The sequence below is a fragment of the Ursus americanus genome, chromosome 9 (genome assembly GCF_024610735.1).
Source record: "Ursus americanus isolate L20-20 chromosome 9, mUrsAme1.1.p, whole genome shotgun sequence".
NCBI lineage: Eukaryota > Metazoa > Chordata > Mammalia > Carnivora > Ursidae > Ursus > Ursus americanus.
This window is the reverse complement of record NC_142135.1, coordinates 29948343-29968442: the sequence shown is the minus strand read 5'-3', so window position 1 is coordinate 29968442 and position 20100 is coordinate 29948343. Positions and strand designations below refer to the sequence as shown.

The window sequence follows — 20100 nt, the reverse complement described above, 5'->3', positions numbered from 1 at the left end:
GGCACAGCGAAAGTTTATTTCTTGCTCATGGCAGTCGAATGAAGGTTGGAATAGAGAGACCACTAAGATCCACAGTCGTTGTGTGACCCAAGCCTCTTCTAAATAATGGTTCCATCATCCCCCAGAGCCTTCCCGATTCCTCTGAATACAGATGGCAGATGAGGGAAGAGACGAGTGAAGAAAACTGTGCAAAGCTTTTTTCAGAGCAGCTAGCGCTGAGGGTGATGGACAATACAGCTCCCACACCCCATTCGGTATCATTTGGTCTCATGGCTCCATCCAGCTGCTGGGCACAGTGGCAAATGGACCTAGCTATGTGGTCAGGAGGAAAGGAAAAGGGGGTTTGGGGAACATGTGGCATTGTGTCTGCTGCATAAGCAATCATGGACCCTTGATCCTGTTGGTTACATTCTTCTTGGGCCTTCAGTGTCTCCCTTTGACCAATCCACATAGTGCCTGGTAAACTCAGCCAGTTCCAGAACAGATATGATTTGCACCACATTTAGGACATGTGTGATGATTTAATTCCGTACTTATTTTCTCTTCTCAAACTTTGACTTTATCTGACTTTCCATTTATCTTTATTAGTGCTCTGTTCTTTCTTACTGCTGATTTTTTTTTCACTCCTCTCCTGACTGTGGCAATATTTTGGCAACATCCTTTGGAATCTATAGTCCATTGTGAATAATTCTTCCCATCCTCACACTCATTAATCCCTTCAAATAATTTTCTATTTTGATGAAAGGACTGTAATAGGGACATTTGTCTGTGAGCCTGTGAACTCTGTGAAACATTTCCCTTAGTTCATATCAAAAGGCCAGAAGGGGGAGTTGGCATTTTCCTTAACAAAAATCCTGCTTGGATTTTTTTCAAGCCCAAGTCCTCAGTACTTTTATTCAAAGCTTTAGCCGTACAGAATTTAATACTACCATTTCTATTAGTAATTATGCTATTAAAGGTAGTGTTTGTTGATGTATTTGCCAAACACCAGAGTAAAGATTTATATATGTTCTTTTAATCCACAAAACATATTTTCCCCCAAATACCAAAGAAGAAGCTATCTCTTCCCTTAATGTATCAAGTTTTATTTTGTTCAACCTCATAATTATCTGAATGTCTTTTTTGATAATTTTTCTTTATTTTTTCAATATTTGATTCTATCAAAAGCCCTTTTTATAACAACAGTTAGCAAGTATCATGTGCCAATTATAAGCCGAAGTATTAAGTGCCATATTTAAATATTTCAAGACATTGGTACTTTTTACTCTTATTTTACAGAGCAGGAAATAGAGATACAGAAGCATTTAAGAACTTGCCTAAGATCACGTGGTTTCACAGGTGAAAGAACAAGACCCCTGATGGAGACACAGAACCCACAGGTGGATTCCAGGCGCTGTGTGATTCCTCAGTTTTCTTGTCGACAGTGTGTTCTTTGTTCATCAACTCTCTCAAACGTGGATTGCTCTGTGCAGGCCCCTGCTCATTCCTCCTGTTATAACCATGATTCCTGTGCCTACATAATTTCCTGTCATGGATCTTCTTCACCTATTTTATAAAATGATAATTTATTAAAATTAAATGAGGTGAGGATTTTTGTATGTATTACTTAAAAAATATTTGGGTCCATACATTTTCTCTTCCACTTCTGAATTTACAGAATTCCTAAGGTAAAATTAGAGTTAAGGTTTGATTTTCATCAATCAGCTATATTTAAAATTCTGCTCTTTATTTATTTAGCAAAATTTTGCTAAATAAGGTAAAGTTTTGGCACTTATAAACAAATACAAATTTGGCCTCCTGCAGTTCTCCAGACATTTATCTACAATAGGAGGCAATGAGGGTAACTTTTGAGAAAGATTTTAAATTCAAAATTCAATAATAATAACGATGAGCATGAGAAATAAGCATGAGAAATTGAAAGGGAATTGAAAACCAGCATGCGTATGCTCAGATCTGGGCAAGTTTACTAACCCCTGAACATAGAGCATGTGTTCTAGCAGCAATAAGCACAAAAACTGTCTCTTCTCCTCGACGAATCAAACTCTTCTAGTAAACTCTGTAGTCATATGAGATTATACACAATTCTTTATAAATCAAGTGGAATAAAATAGGCTATGAGGTAATTTGATCCAGAAAATCTCCTGGCTTTTCTGTGAACCATGTTCAATAAATTCTGGTAATTTTAATTTTGACAATTTATGTGCACAGATGAAAACTAATAAAGATATCTTTTCTAGTATTACTGTTGGAGAAAAAGTCCCCATGTCTATTAATAGTAGAATTCAAAAGATTGAGGGCATGTTGAAATTTCCATTTTATTTCCATAAAATATTCTAAAAATGTTTATTAGACTTGAGTTATAAGGAATGTAGATTACATTCTTATTTGAATACCAATGTTGACCTCAACCCAATGACACTTGTCAACTTTGAAAGTGAAGAGTGTAAAACTGCCTGGATTTCCATGGTGATTTAACTTTGCTGACCCTTTTCATCAGTTCTTATTTTTGAGGATTTGTAGTTCAAAGAAAAGCCCACAGTTTAGCCCATTACCAAGTAGCATATGCTTAAATCCATGTGAACTGCACCAAACATTAACCTAGCTTTAGTGGATTTCTTTTGTTTCCTAAAGAAACTGCAGCTACTTAGCAAATATTTCCAAAATTTTTATTTTTCTCCTCCTAGTTTCCCTGATGTATGATCTATATATTCAAGTGCTATTTAAAAATTTTCAACAAAAGCTATAAGAATACATACATAGTCAAGAGTAGATAAAGTCAATTGTCTGAATGAAGAAAATAAACATAATCTGACCTTTAATGCTGCCACTTATTAATAAATCACTAAACTTGGCTCTTCCTTTTTTTAGAGTATTTTTTAATCCAGTCGATGTGCTGGTCACCAGAGAGTGTTCTTGTAACAATACCATCAATAGCACATAAAAGTCTATGTTTTTATTGTGTTCTTCCTACTTCTAGATGTTTCATGTCTGCGTAAGTTTATATTAGGTCACATAATATTTGCATAGATTTTTAAAATGTAACTTTAATTCAACAATGGTTGAAAAAGTATCATGGTTGAAAAAGTATCATGAGGTCCGAAGCTTTATTAATTGTAAGATTTAAATCTGTTCTGCTGATTGTAACAGCAGCAGTGTAATGAAGATACTTTCTAGCATCGGTCATGAAGGTTTGGAATTAGAAGGGAGGTGGCTCTTCCCTTGGGTCTAATGCTCGTTAATTTAAGGCTTATAGCTAATGGCTCTTATCACCTCGTATGACATCGAATTGGCCAGAGGCCCAGACCAAGAGCATTTAATTGGATGAATGATTATTAATTCTGAAGACAATATAAATGAAAGGATTTAAAGAATGGGACTGTTATGTTCATCACAACTGGCATCTTGGTAAATTTAATAACTCCCATCCTCCCAGCACTGGCAAAGGACCTATGTTAATTTGGGTAGAATTTCAATATAGGAAAGTTCCAGGCATTATCCTGTGACCTCCAAGCTCTGTGGCTCAGACTCCAGGCGGGTTTGATGTAACATTATCTGGAAGCCACCAGATGTCGTACATACATTGTTCATTATTTGATTCTCCAAGTATGTGGAGGAAGCAGTGGAAAGAAAAAAAAAAGGGGGGTTTCTGCAGCTGTTAAAAGGTTAAGAGGATTCTATCCAGAGCAGTGTTGAATTCACTGATAAAATTTACTTCTTCCACCTTAGCATATGTGATTTAAAAAAGAGCTTCTACCTCATTCACAGAAGCATTTTAAGTTAACATGAAACATAATTATTTTTATGATGTTTCAATTTTCTTGAACACATTTAATTTTTTTTCCTTTCAAGCTAATTCCTTGCTTATTTTTTATTCATTCAATGTGCAATCCCTGAACGAGTGTTTTCTATTTAGTCACCACTTGCTAGGTGCTGAAGATACAGAGCTCAGGAAGATTTTCCTCGTCTTCAAGGAATAGACGGTCGAGTCAGGGAGTTAGGGAAGTAAACTAATAGAACATAGCTACGGGGTAGTTTCAGGTTAGGTTCTCTGGAAGCACATACTAACATAAGTTTGGGGTGCAAGAGGTTTATTAGGGATAAACATATGTGAAAGGATTAGGCAGGAGACAGGATCAGGCAGAAGAAAAAGTCAAACTAATGCAGGTCTGCCAAAGGGTTGGGCAACACAGTGGGACAGTCTGCAGTATTGCCCATATGAGTTGTCCCATGTCGGGCTGCATCTATAAGTCTCTTACTTTGCTCAGTGGCCACACGTGGGTGTGGGCGGCCCTGTGAAGTACAGGACCTTGGATGAGGTCATTCTTTGCAGCTGAGGCAGACCCGGATGCTGTCAGCTGAAGCCTGTCTGGTGGCCACACTCCCTATGAGCGGGGAAGCAATGGCGGCAGGGGGCTGAGGGTGGGGTGGGATCTGGGTGATGCATCTCTGTGTTGATCACACATAGGATAGTGTGGGATCCCAAAAGTTTAGTTCAGCCTTGGGGCGTGGTTCATAGATGGTTTAAAGTGAGGCCATGGTGAATCTTTCAAACAATAATAGTGATAATAACTAAAATGTATTGAGCAATTACTATATGTCTGGTATAATATTAAATTCTTCACCTGGATTCTCTCATTTGATATTTACCACAAAACTAAGAGATAGATACGTAACTATCATTTTCAGGTTACGGATGAGGATGTTGAAGGATTAAGTAATTAGACCAAAGCTACAGAGCCAGATTAAATCCTAGGCTGTATGACTTCAAGGTCCATTGGGTATATGGATTGCTTTTCAGGAGTATGGGCTGGTTTGTTAGCTTGCGAAAACAGTGCAGAAAGACATGAACCATCTAGCGAAATTCCTGACCTAGAATTTGAATTTAATAAGTATTTGTTGAAGGAGGTAAAAGGACAAGAGGGAGAGAGAGAGAGAAGGGGATGAAGGAAGGAAGGGAAGAGAAAACAGTCGTATTTAAAGAACTATAACAAGATGGATGTGGTGAATAATTGAGTCCTAAGCCATGTTAAGAAACTCCCAAATCACCCGCCTCCAAAATTCAGTGGGTATTAGGCATGTTGCTCTTTGCGTCCTCTGTACAGGGAGATACTCCTTTTGAGATTACCTCCAATTCACCATTTTTAAAAAGCTGTGCATGTGATTGATAGTCCTTTGCTGAGTGCATATCTGAGTTATCCTATTATGTTGGGATTGTTTGCAGACGTCTTTATATTTTACCAGACCACCCGTGGCCTTAGGGAACTACATGATTCTTGCCTCCAAAAGATTCTCACCATCCCTAGAGTACAATAGACTGCCTACTAGATTTGACTTCTTACAATTTGACAGTCATGCAATTTCAACGTCTATTTTTCTACACATTTTTACGTTCTCCCCTTTCTCCCTTTTTACACATTTTTATGTTCAGCCCATCTTAGCCACATCCCGTGGTGCTTGCGTCTCTTGCTTGGCTATCAAGTCCCTTGGAAAAGTGTTTGCACAAGACACGAGCCTGATTTCAGTAGTATGGCAATAGCTGCATTCCTGGCAATCCTGTCTACCTTAACCACATAATGTTAGAGTTCATTAAAAACTACATTTGCTGCAACTTACGATAACTGAGTAGACCTGTTGTCAATGACCCTTTGTCTCTTAACCTTATATAAGTGTTTGAAGATCTTGTTGGTTAGATTTTCTAATTTCTGGTTATTTTTGACTTATGTGGCCCTATTTTAAAGCCCATGGTACATAGTTTCTCGAGTTGAGAACAGTACGATGTATAAATAAAGCGTTATATTTAAGATGTTATTATGGAAAAAAAAGATGAAATGGAAGAGGTGGGTGACAATGTATTTGTTTTTTTTGACATAAATTTGGAAGATATAGCATGTCAGAAAAATCAGTTCTGATGGTGCTGGTGGATAGGCCTCTGGAGCCCAAACCTCCAGCCATGTTTTAAACTGCCAACAGGAATCCATTTTTAAAAATTTTCAAGAATATAAAAGAGAAGCTGAGACCTCCATGATAACCAAATGCCATAGGCTTTATGAAGGCCCTGCAGATGTTTGCATTTTTGCTAAATATTGGTGATATGGGCTGGCACCAATGCGACATTCCCTGGAGCAGGAATTTTACCTGGAATGATTTAAGCAGCAAGATCAAGAATGGTGAGTGCTGGAGTAAACATGTGCTTAGCATCAAATCCGAGGTTAAATGCAGGTTAGTAGACAAGAAATGGAGGTGAGGAAGCACAGACTTGAAAATAGTGTTGGCCAGGACAGGGGGTGGGGATGGGAATGAAAAGTCCTGGACACAGTTAATGCAGGCAGGGTTTGGGGGGCATCTCCTGTCTAGTGCAAGGAAGGTCGGCTTCCCTCCGCAAAAGGTTGGTAGTGGCTGGACAAGGTGATTATGTTGACACAGGAGCCCGAGAAAGAAGGGGGGTGTGTGATCTCAGAAGGCAAGTTCCACTTAATATTCTGTTTTTATCTGGGGTTAATCCTGAGTATTCCGTGTACTTACACATATCTGATATAACAATGATTTTCAAAGTACTTTTATTTTATTGGTGGACAGAAAAGAAATAGAAGTAAATTTCACTGGTCGAAATGGAGTGGTAGTTGGGACCAATGTCTTACTCTTCTGAGGACTTCCTAAGAAGATGCTGTTAGCAATTTCATCAGGTTTAATGATATTTGTGAGGAGATATGGGATTGAAAAAAAAATTCCTTGGTTCAAAGTGAATCGAAATTATGGAATATTTTTGTGTAGGTATTTCACATGTATTACTAAATATATAGTTATTTTAATATTTAGTCTTTTCAATTTAATTTGGTAATCTTAACGTTTTTATCCTTTACAGAATAATATATAGATTGAGATAACTCTAAATGTAGACTGCCTGGGCTTTTGTTCCCATTTCAGCTCTTTGGATAAATTCCTTATTTTCTCTCTGCTTCAGTTTACTTGTAAAATTGCATCTATACCTCGTAGGTGCTATTATGAGGATTAAATTATTAAATCACTTACATTAAAGACATGGTATATGGTCCCTGGCATATATTATGTGTTATACAAATTTTTTCCATTATTATTGTCATTACTATTTTCTGTATCTTGCATTTATAAGCAGATTGCAAACTTCCTGGGGTCAGAAGCATTATTTATGTCTCTTTTTAACTCGAGTAACTAAAATAATTTTTTGTATGTAGTAGATGTTCAAGAAAGTAATTAATCAACCAGCCACTAACTGGGCACTTCCTAGGACACAAATGCACTCTTAGGATTTGAAAGCATAAAGATAATAAAAGAAGGATATGAGAAACTTGCAGTCTGATGGTCCTATATGAAGTAAAATATAACATAATTACATATAATTGATTTCATGTAAATTAGTGTAATAAAAGAGCTCTAATAGGGGTATGCAAAAAAAGTTCTAAAACACTTCGAAAGAGGAGACAATGAATTGACTTTTGTCCTCTGGCACTCTGAATTTTGAGTTAAATTCTGAAAAATGCATTAGGGTTTGCTAACTCTAAAAATGTGAAAAAGGCTTTTTCCCCACCTGAAGGATAAGTGTCTGTAAAGGCAAAAAGCAGCATGTCACTGGAAATAGCAAGGCCTTTAGATACGGAGTGAGAAGATGTCACGTGAGTCCAATGCAAAGGTCAGTAGGAACCCGAACACAGAAACCCAAAGATGCCATTCTAAGACTTAGGATGTAATCCTGTAGGAATTGAGTAACTATACAGGCTTCTCTGCACAAATATTTGTGGATACTGATGATTTCTATTCTGGATTGAACAGCTCAGTCAAGCTCCCTTTGGGGCTTTTTGATATTTATACATACTTTTTTTTTTAATGAAAAACTAAAAATGAAGGACTTTGCTCTTTGTGGCTCCAACTAAGTGTCATGAAAGTTCACTACAAATAACTGAGAGATTGTATGTTTTGAACTATTCACTCTTCCAGGTTTAATTTTGAAATTCTGTTTTTCTGTAGAGAAATTAGATTTTACTTTTTGTATAGTAAAATGTCAGGAACATAATCGTGGGAAGTTTTCACTTGGACGGAAACCACAAGTTCATAGCCTACTATAATTTTGTAGGAGGAAGAACTAGAGCTGAACTTGGCCATAACACATTCTTCCTCTAGATAAAGGCGGAGGAGACCATCAAAGTACCCAAGGTGGCCTGTGTGAGATTTTGTGGACTTTAGCTGCATTTTGGCTTTTCTTTTGGTAGTTTATTTATCTTTAACACTGGTTAATATCTTTACAGTTTCATTAGGATTTTATACCCAGAGGTGGTGTTTTTTTTTTAAGCCCATTGTAAAAACTCAATAAATTGTTATTACGTAAGTGAATAACACAGCTTTTCATACCAACTAATCAATATAAAATCCATGACAAATAATCATCTTACTGATTACATATAGAAGTGAGAAATTCTGCCAGATCTCCATCTTTACATGGTATAATAATAGTGAAAAAGGATATATACCATTTTAAGCTCACCACCAAAGGCCTTTTCTTTCTTGCTGATTTCAACATGAACGACCTACTAGCCTTTCTAGAACCCATGCTCTTAGGTCCTAGGAATGGATTCCTTTCTCAGACTTGACCCGTTCTAACAGGCAACGTGTCTTTTTTCCTTAAAGGAAAGGAAGAGGGAAAGCAAAGCAACCTCTGTTTACTTTGTCAGGGCACCAACATTTTCCAAGAATATTGACATATGTTGAAAAGCACATGGTTTTCCGAATTAGATCTGGGTTCAAAATTAAACTCTAATTCTTGAGTCACCAAGCTTGTGGCCTAGGTCAATTTGCTTTCTCAATGAAGAATACTAAAATCTACCTTATGGGGTTATTTCAAAGGCTGAGGAGAAGATGGGTGTAGTCCATGTAGCAAAGTGATCAATATCTGTAACAAATAGAAGGCATCCCACATGTCTTGGGTATCCATCCCACTGTCAGATCATGCCTTCTGACTTCTGGGAGCCACTCTCTTTCTAGAGATCTGAATTATAAAACTTGCCTAGAAATAGTTGTTGTAAGTAATAGTCCACTGAATTCTTTCTGATTGGTTGCATTGAGTGGTATGGTAGACTTTTCCAGGATAAGAAATATTCTTTCCTATGATTCTGTGGTTGTGATAACCCAATTTACTCCGTTCATTTATCACAGGGGTGGCCATGGTGGTCATAAACCCCAACCAGAGTATTCCTTCCTTAAGCCAAAGAGATTGGTTAAATAATGAATGTGTGGCTTATGATCTCCATCAGGACAATTCTTTAGTGGTGTTTTTGTTTTGTTTTGTTTTGTTTTTTTACCATAAATGTTAGTGAAACTATCTCTTTCCATTGGCTTAGTAAGTTGGCAGGATATGAGTCAGGGGTTAGTCAGCCATCTTGTGTACAACATGAACTGTCTGAAGAAGGGAAGATTTGGAGAGAGAGGATTCTTATGGTATTCGCTGAATACCTTAATACAGATATTTCAGAATCCTTCTTTATCCCTAGACTTCTTCATTTTATTCATAAACTGAGATGGGCTTCTGTTATTTGCAATGAAAGGAATTCTAAAAATACACATTTTGGCTTCTAGAAGAAGTTATTTTGACTAAATAGACAAAAAATATCAATTGGCCCTTTCAACACATTTATAATTTTCTAAAAACAATTGTACTGGAAAGGCTATATACAAAAATACTTGATGTTTTTCTATTTCTCAGGTCTGAGGTTTGTGGGATTGGCCTTGCTTGCATGAAGGGAAGTGTTATTAATATTGAAGTTGCGTGGTTAATGTTCATATTTGAGTGCACCTCAGAAGCAGAAGAGGCCATTTGGATTAAGAATCCCCCCCAAAAAAGTCAACACCAGCACCAAAAACAAAACCACAGACATGCTGAGAATACTCAAAGGTGTTAATCGGGGCAAGTGCTTGACTAAGCTGCTGGATACAAGCCCCTGACAGCTTCTCTAGAATCTCTGAAGTATCTCAGTGTGGTACTCTACACCTCACCACTCTCTGGTGACAGGGGATTCTGCACAATTTAAGGTCAAGATATTAAAAGGAGTAAAACTAAAAAAAAAAGAAAGAATAAAGAAAAAAAGATGACAATGATGTACAAGACTAAATATTTGTTTCCTCAAAGTCACAAAACCCAGAAACCTAATCCTCTTGGAGCATCACTCTCACTAACATCATGCTAGTGAATCATCCAGTGTTCATTTATTCCTTTATTCAACAGATGGTTATTGAGTTCCCACTAAGTGCTAGTTACTGCTCTAAATGCTGGGGATGAAGCGTCGTACAAAACAGAAATCCCCTGCCCTCATGGAGATTATATGCCAGGGAAAAAATTTAAAACGAAAAGAAGTAAACTATACAATGGGCTGGATGGTGCTAAGTGCTACGGAGGGCCTCATACCGCATGGAAGAGGGAATGCCCGGGGAAAAGGGTGTGGGGTTGGAGTTGTACTTTGGAAAAGGATGAATGGAAAAGGCCTCACAAAGAAGAGGTGAGGAGCAAGCCATTGAGGTATCTGGGGGAAGAGTATTCAAGGAGATGGGAGGAGCCAGTCCCCAGGTATGCTGAGAAACAGCAAAGAAGCCAGCATGGCCAAGGAGGAGTGAAGACAGAAACTGGAAGAGGAGGTGAGGTCAGAGAAGTAGCAGGGGCAGATCTTATAGAACTTTGGGTCCAACCTAAGGAATGGGCTTGTATTCCACATGGAAGGGAAGCCTTTGAAGGGCTTTGAGCAAAGGGGCACATGATCTGAAATTCTGAAAGGATCCTCTTCCTGCTGCTGTGTTAAAGGATATGTGTGTGTTGGGGGTGGGGAAGGGCAGAATCACAGAAACTAGTTAAGACACATTTGCAATAATTCAGGTAAGAACTGGCGATAGCTTGATCTTGGTAGAGGTGAATATGGGGTGAAATGTTCAGATTCTGGCTAAGATTTGAGGACAGATTCAACAGATTTCAGTTGAGTACTTAAAAAAAACCCTAATGGTGACAATATTGTCAAGGGTCATATATACATATATATATATATATGTGTGTGTGTGTATATATACATATATATGGGTCATATATACATATACATATATATGTATATATATATATATATAAAACTTGAAAAAAATTAAGGTATACATAATGAGTATAATGAGTTTACAGTTTTTATCAGTATCAAACATGTAACATCTAAGGAATGTTTTCTCATATGCAAGTACTTCGTGAACCAGAGCTTGAAAAAGAAAACTCGTCCAAGCTGAATAGTCCTCTGGGAGAATCTGAGAAGTAAAGCCCCATCCCTTGCTTTTTCTCTGGGATGTGTGCACAAGATTTCTAGCCTTCCCTTCCTCTGTTTTGCTGTTATGCATATATGTAATTACATATGATTATCCATTATCTCTTTGCTCTCACACATGCTCTGTTGTTCCACTGGACGTCACCTAAAATAGATACCCTCCAGGGTTATTAAGAATTTCAAGGCAGTGGGCATCTGGGTGGCTCAGTCCATTAAGCATCTGCCTCTGGCTCAGGTCATGATCCCAAGGTCCTGGGACTGAGTCCCGTGTCGGGCTCCCTGCTCAGTGGGGAGTCTGCTTCCCTGTCTCCCTCTGCTTCTTCCCTCTGCTCATGCTCTGTCTTTCTCAAATAAATATATAAATAAATAAAATCTTAAAAAAAAAAAGGAATTTCAAAGCAGCAACAATGGAGCATTAAAGAAAGCATGGAGGGGCCACACAGATTGCATACTCACAAACCCAAACCTGTCTCTCTCTAACATTTCATGAAGGGCCTCCCTTTCTTTTAAAATTCACAATGAAAATTCCTCCATTCTCATGTAGGCCCACAGTGCTTGCTGAAAAGTTTTTCCCTAATTTTTTATCTTCTCTCCCACTACCATGTTCCGTTTCCTCGCTCTTGGATTTGCCCTGGAAACTCCCAAATCTTTTCAGTCTTTCCTTAAATTTTATGGAGCTATCCCTATTCCCACTTGCCACACCCCCCCCCCCCCCCCCCCCCCGACTCTCCCAGCCGGAGCCCAAGCGCTCCAGGAGACCGTACCTAACAGGGTGTTGCCTGTCAGATGTTGTTAGTTGTCTTCACCTCATTATCTCGTTACTTCTATATAAACATTTTTTTTCACTTTTAAATATTTTTGAAAATGTGATACAACGTAAAATCAATGTGCACATTTAACGTGACAGTTTGTGGTAAGTTAAATTTTGAGGGGGGAAATGTGTAACCTAAGATCTATCTGAAAACATTCTGTGGCCACTTAAAGAGCCAATTAAAAGAGAACACATGGCATCCACTCCCTGCTCCCCAGTAGTTCATCTGCAACTTCATGACAGTACCTTCATGACAATTACAAGTACGCACACCCCATCTGCCTTTTCCACCGCACTGTGAATACTCTGAGGGCATAGATTGGGTCATCGTCAGATGGATACCCTCTAGCCACCCGCAGGGCTAATTTTAGGTTCCTAATAGAAGTTATTCAGCACTTGTGTACTGAAAGAATGAAGAACTATTTATTTCTGGGGTTATAATTTTAGTTGAGCTTTCAAAAATACATTTTAATATTTATAAGTCATTCTTTATGAATTGCTGTAATATGTTTGGATGGTTTATGTGGAAAACCACATCTAGGAATCTATATGGTTGAAGAATACACAGACACGGTGTCTTAAGCATTTTGTTTTGTTTTACATACATCTTTAGTCCCTCAAATCTCTGAAGGTAATTTTTTCCAATACTGACATTAGATAAGAGGTTGATGGCTTGTACAGCAAATTACTCTCCCCATGCTATCCTAGTCCTTCTTTCTGGGCACTGCTCAGTGGAAGCGTGTCTTCACTGGCAGGTATATTTTCTTCCAACTTCCAAGGTCACTGGTGGGGTACTAGGACAAACAACTAAGTGGACTCAGAAGGGGACTATACCGTTCTAGCACCACCCATCATTCATATTTATTTTTTTTAATTTTTAAAAAGATTTTTATTTATTTGAAAGAGAGAGGGAGGAGGAACACGGGGAGAGGGACAAACAGTACTCAAATTTATTTTATGGTATCTCAGGATCCTTGACCTGGGAGCAAACTTGAGATCATCTACTCTGGCTTCTTTCTTAATGCAAGGATCTAGTGTATATTACTTCTGACAAGTTTATAAAAGTTCATCTTTGAGTTCTAGGCTCTGAACCAAGATTCAAACGTGTATGCCCTGGAGCAGGAAAGAATGTGTCCTTGTTTTATATTCAGAGTGCTTCTTTAAGGTGGCATTTTTCAACCATCACTATAAGCTATATGACTTTTGATTTCATAAGACCTCAGCTTTCAGAATATATTACTTCTTAAAGCATAGTTTTCTTTTAGAAATTTGGAGAACTTTCCTTTTTTGGAATTTACTTGACTCTAAATGGCAAATGTTATAACTCAGAATATAACTATGAATTTCTTTTATTTATAAATAGGTTCCTGTAACTATAGAGAGGTTATGCGAGGTGAAAATCCCCCATTACGTCATTATTTAACAAGTATTTGAGGACCTACTAGGTATTAGGCACCTTTTCTAGGCCCTAGAAAAAAAGTGATAGTCTCAGAGTCATGGCGGCTGCCTTCAGAAAGCTTTAGTTTTAAGGGTAAAAGATAATTAAACAAGTAATCCTGATAGATCTTGAGGCATTTTCTGTTGTGAAGAATGCTGTGAGTGTGTATATGAGAAACACCTAGCTGGCTAGTTTTCCTGGACAATGAATATTTAAGCTGATACCTGGAGAAGTAGAAGTTATCAAGACATGATAAGGAGCTAAAAAATTTTCAAATATGGCTGGTGTGTGATTAAAAAAACACATCACATGAGATTGAAGGGGTGGGTGTGGGCCAGACTGTGGAGGGTCTCGTAAATTCAGTGAGCGATTTGACGCTCAGTCGTTAGGGAAATGGGAGCTATTGAAGATTTTTAAGCGAGGAAATTACAGATGACCAGCTGCAGGGAACAATGCACGGAGACAGAGGTGGGCTTGAGTCAGCTCACACTGGCACAGAGAGCCAATTGCTAAATATTCAGGAATTCCGTTAAGTGGTTGTTAAACTGTCGATAACTTGCAAGAGAACAGGGTGGGAGAATTTACATGCTGGAAATTGGCAAACACGACTTCCAAAACAAGAAGGTTTTGTTTTTGTGATTGTTGTTGTTGCTGTTTTTGGGAAGCTGAGTTGCCAGCACACCACTGGATAAATATAAGCAAGAGTGGAGACAAGGAGAAACAGAATGGCCTAGACCAGGGTGGTAACAATGGAAATGAAAATACATGGTTACCTTTGAGAAGTATTTAGGTCTGATCTTTGTGAAAGTAGACATGGAGATAGAAGGGCAGAGCAGGCCCTAGACTCATTTCTGACCTTTCAGTGGACTTCTGACTTGACACCCTTCAAGTAGCTTCGGCTTGAAAGCAGAGGTCAAACTCTTTGGACATTCCATTCTACAGTCAATTAGACCCTTTGTTTCTTAGGAAAACGTGTATTAAAAAATGTTGCCATTGGTTCTTATGAGCATATTAAATTAATAACACCACACTTCAATTTTGATAATACTATCAGTAATATATATATATATATATATGGCTTTCTCTATCCAGAGACTCATTTTCCTCATCTGGCATTTATTGCTGATGTCCTCCAAGCCCTCTCAAAGACAACGTGAACGCCAAATGTGGAAGGCAACTTGGACATTAAACTATATATCCTCACGTGATTCTGCAAAGACAACTTTTCTCCAGGGTAATGCTGAAGCAGATGTTATGATTCTGTGAAAGTTTTATTTGTAATTTTATGAGATTAGCACACACAAAAACTCCACATGGTATGTTCTCTTTGGTTTTCAATAAGAATTATATATAATAGGGAGAGGTAAGAAGCAGAAGAGAAAATGTTATTTATTTTGGCCAATTCAGTTGCTAAGCAGAAACATTATTTGTGTCCTGGCTTGAAAGTAGCACATTTTGAATGCGGATCAGAATATTTAGTTCTTTCTTGTTGTGTCAGATTACGGGGGTTGAATCACTTCACCAACAGTTACCCTTTCTGTGACTGAAAAGCCATATCCTGTCATTTTTATGCCCCAAAGATGATTCTGTTTAGACAGAGGAAAGTGTCAGGAATGAAGCTTTCTGACAGCAGGGTGAAATTCTCTCACATTGAAAGAATTCTCACCAGAGGTGTCTGCAATCTCCCTCCTCTTTTCCCTGCCCCCTAAAACCTGTTTGAAGATAAAGCAGAGTGTAACCTGTGCCCTGTCAACTTCCTGCAGAGTGTTAACTCAAAAACCTCCGTCAGTCACAGAGTACGTCATTTAACAAGTTCCTGGTGATCAGGAATGAGTTCCAGATCACTTTCCATTGGACTGGTTGTCTACTGCCCCGGGCCACCGTAGCTATTCATTAAGTCTTCAGAAGGCGGCATCTACCTTCATGACTAAAGAATCTTGAAACGAGGCACAATGTGATTCCTTGTCAGTAAATCATCTCACCTCTCCAAAACAAGGACGATGAGAAACGGCTTCTGAGAATCTGGTAGCTTATAAAACGACAGAGTGTGAGAACACCCTCCATACCCAACGTTTGTTGCTATTGTTGTTAGTGGCCATTGTTTTACTTTCAAGATGTAAGAATACATCCAATTCATTAAATACATATATTTTTTGTTCATTAAGAAAAGTTCCTCTCATCATACATTATACTGGGATGTTGGGGCTATAGAGGCAAACCAAACAGATAAATTCTGGGGCATTTGGGTGGCTCAGTCGGTTAAATGACTCTTGATTTTGGCTCAGGTCATGATCTCAGGGTCCTGGGATCGAGCCCCGCATCCAGCTCTGTGCTCAGTGCAGTCTGCTTGTTTCTCTCTGCTCCTACCCCTGCTTGCTCTCTCTCTCTCTAAAATAAATAATCAAATCTTAAAAAAAAAAAAAAACATAAATTCCTTGTTCTTATGGAGCTTGCAATCTAGGAATAAATGACTGAATACATGAATGAATTATGTGCTATCTGCCCAAAGACACAGCGTTGATCTGAGTTTTCACTGAAGATTCCTCCCAGCTTTAAAAAAACAAAAACAAAACAAAAAACAACAAAGAAAAAAAAAAACCCTTTTTATTATGAAGTAATTTTAGTCTTTAGAAGAGTAACAGAGATGGTAGGGAGAGTTGTCTTCTTCCCCTAAGGTTAACATCTTACTTTGTGCATGGTAAGATAGAAACTAAGATATTAGCATTGGTCCTATTTACCACACTATAGACTTAGTTTGGTTTCCCCAGCTTTTCCCTGGGTCTTTTTTTCACTCCAGTGTTTCTGTCTAGATGTCACATTGCAGTGTTGCCATGTCTCCTTCACCGCCTCGCGTGTGCAGCAGCCCTTCAGTCTTCCTGTGTCTTCCATGAGCTTGACACTTGTGAAGAGTTCTGGTCATGTATTTTGTAGTATGTCCCTCAGTTAGGGTTTGCCTGATGTTTTTTCATGATTTGACTGTGGATATGGATTTTGGGGAAGAGTACACAGAGATGTGTTGTCCTCATCATCTGAGAGGGTTCATGATATCAGTGTTGTGTCGTAAGTGATAGTACCCTTGGTCTCGTGGGTAAGGTGGTGCCTGCCAGGTTTTGCTACCGTAAAGTTACTCATTTTCACTTTCCAAACTCTGTTCTTTGGAACTGAATCACTAAGTCCAATCTGCACTCAAGGGAAAGAGGAATTAGTTTCACTTCCTAGAGAGGAGTATCAAAGAATTTGTGAATGTGCATTAAAACCACCACAATAAGGGAAGCCTGCATGGTTCAGTCAGTTAAGCATCTGACTCTTGATTTTGGCTCAGGTTGTGATCTCAGCGCTGTCAGATGGAGCCCTGAATCAGTCTCTGTGCTGGGCGTGGAGCCTGCTTACGATTCTTCCTCTCCCTTTGCCTCTGCCTCTGCCCCCCACCCCCTTGCTCTCTCCCTCAAAAAAACAAAACAAAACAAAACAAAACAAAAAACCTATCACAGTAATTAGTAATCATGTGGAAGGAGATACTGTGAGACTGTGCAGATTTCTGGTTTCTCTTTAATTTAGCATTCATCCATGGATCTTGCTTATAGCACTTCTTACTGTGGTCTTCTGATTTGTGATTTCCTCCTATTTTCCTCACGCATCCAACATTTATTAATTGAATTCTTCCGTGAGGAAGAGCTGTCCTTCCTCCCTAGTTTTTCGTTTCATCATGTATTTGTTCCAGTATGGACTCATGAATGTGTATGTTATTCTTCAGGCTTATAATACAATCCTATTGTTATTTTGTTGTTCAAATTATTCAAGTTCTGGCCAAATCCTTTTTCGTTGAATCCTCTGCTGTTTGCAAATGAGGGTTGGTACTGTTATTTCTTTCCTGGCTAATACCATGGAATTGCTCTCTGTGAGAGGCAACCTTCTGTGAAGGTCTATGTGATCTGTGAACTTTAGAAAGAAAGTGGAAGGAAAGAAATTGTCCTTACTAACTTTGAGAATACTCACACACGTATTTTAAAAAGTCAACTGCATTTTGATGAGTCAAAGTAATTGCCATAGCGTGGAGGAATAATAACAACATACATTATCTTGGGTTTATTTATGCATTATTGAGAATAATCATGCATTTACCTGAGTGAGATGCCATGCTTTGCTTACACCTGTGAACTTTTGGAAGTGGTGTGGAGCCTAGGGGAGCCTAGCTGGCCAGGCTTGCCGAGCCTCATTTGTACATTCTGCGCTGTTCATGTTCACACGGGGAAAACAAAAACACGCGTTTGTCAAGTAAAGACGTAATTCCTGCGTTGAAGAATTATAATGTTTGCCAGTGAGATACGATTTAAAAAAAGCGAAGCAATTAATTCAGACCACGATACTATGCGCAGGTAACTTCACATTTTATGGACCAGAGAGTAAGGGACGCTCCAAATGAAAGACTTCACTGTGTGCTTTCCTTATTGTGTCGAAGCTTTCGAAAACTTAGCTGTGGCTTATATTGAAAACGGAAATGGATATGAGGCGTAGTTTAGACTAATTCGTTTGAGAAGGCAGACAATATGTTGACGTCATCATCATTTTGTCCCCGTCACCTTGACCCTAATTTAAAGTTTCTGTCAATTGGATTTCTATCTTCAACATAGTCTAATGTAACATACTTCACTTAAGGTATCTCTGAACGACTTCTTGATTTAAGAGTTATATTGGTGAATAGTGAGTCAAGAACAAAGTGTTTCGAAGGGGGGCTGTTAAAATTCTGCTTTGTATTTCCTCATACTGACTTGGCCTTATTCATCACAGCATGGAGAATGCACTCTTATTATTCTACAGGGACCTGCTCCAGTGTCCAGAGTCAGGAATGACTCACTTTAATGTGCAAACTCAAACTCTTCGTGCGCTTCATGAAGAGGTGTGTGTTTATAGATGCTAGGCTCACTCACTTATCCTTCATAGCAAACTTACATCCCATGTAATAGGTTCAGGGGTCATCCAAATTACAAAGACATCGATACCATGGATCAGTGGGGTCATTCAGAAATACTCAAAATGGCAAACTTAAATTTGAGAATACTTAGTGCTCTCTCAAGACAATTTTTGGAGAAAGGATTTATGTCAATGTCAAATATAATTTTCTTATCAGATCACCAGGCATTTTTGGTCTTTATATTTTGCTGTCTTGAGATCCACTGGTCGAAATCTGTATTTTCAGAAACATCTGACATTCAGTGAAGGATTACAAGCCCTTTTTTAGTCTGCGAGCGAGGTGTCTGCTGAGATGTAGGAACTCAGACAGAACTGGCCCTTAAAAACAAAAATTCAGGCAGCTGTCCTTGCGTCCGTGTGTATATTTGATAAACTCAAGCTTGTGGAGAAGAAGGAATATGTGGGAGTTTCCCCACCAGGACCTTTGAGAATGTACTTCCCCCACATCTAACAATATATATTAGGGTGTAATATAATACAGTATAATAAATTTCATTTTATCAACAGTAATGGCTGGGCCAGAAATGATTATATTTTAGAACAGAGCACCATAAAGATAAGCATCTGAATTGCAGAAATTGTTGGTAAGATTAGAAAAAAATGATACAAGGAAACTGCTTTCTAGAAGTCATTGTTGGAAGGGAGGGACTAAAAATCACTTACATAAAATTATATCTTGTTTTTGTTTTTTTTTTTTTACAGGTCAGTGGTTTTTCTTTTGCTGTATACTTACATTCAATTTCCCTCACACTCCCCAGTCAAAATGCAACACTCCCAGCACTGTTATTGGTGGATTATTTCACCAATCCCCATCTCCTCAGCTCCCTGATAATACTTACTTTTTTAACTCAAGCAATTCCACTGTCTATCTCTCTATATAAACCCTTCAATTTAGTTATTAGATTATCATCATCATCATCATTATCTTATTATTGGCTGTTCTTATCCAGAGTAATAACAGTTAAGAAAAGAAATGATGGAGGATTTTTGTGTTTTAAACTCCCAGGCTTATATTCTTAGATGATAGCTATTTTGGAAAAGGAACCACTTGGTGTTTGTCATTTCTCAACTTTTGGGAATCCTTCTCATCTCCATTTCAATACAAGAAATATCTTCTGGGGGGCGCCTGGGTGGCACAGCGGTTAAGTGTCTGCCTTCGGCTCAGGGCGTGATCCCGGCGTTATGGGATCGAGCCCCACATCAGGCTCCTCTGCTGGGAGCCTGCTTCTTCCTCTCCCACTCCCCCTGCTTGTGTTCTCTGTCTCGCTGGCTGTCTCTATCTCTGTCAAATAAATAAATAAAATCTTAAAAAAAAAAAGAAAAAAAAAAGAAATATCTTCTGGGACTGGTGATAGTTAAAAAAATAGAAAAACCAAAACAAATATAAAGAGAAAATTCTACCAACAACGAGGGAATTACTATTAACAGCCCCTTTTTCTTGATTACAAATGCTAGTTTGGGAGGTCTGGCTTCTCAGAAGTCTGCTTATCTAATGAAGGAGCCCTACATAAATGCAGACTTAACATTACCCAGAAATCTGGCCAAGTTTCATAACTGACACACAT

At 38.4% G+C, this 20100-nt stretch overlaps 1 long non-coding RNA gene across 2 annotated transcripts in view; it reads right to left on the bottom strand.

The window, feature by feature from the left end:
- Window positions 1–860: 860 nt before the first annotated feature.
- Window positions 861–20100, bottom strand: part of LOC123797802 (uncharacterized) — a 142161-nt gene continuing 122921 nt past the window's right edge. For both annotated transcript variants that reach the window (XR_015725771.1, XR_015725769.1), the window contains one exon: window positions 861–1545. This is a non-coding gene — a long non-coding RNA (uncharacterized LOC123797802). The remainder of the gene's footprint in view (window positions 1546–20100) is intronic.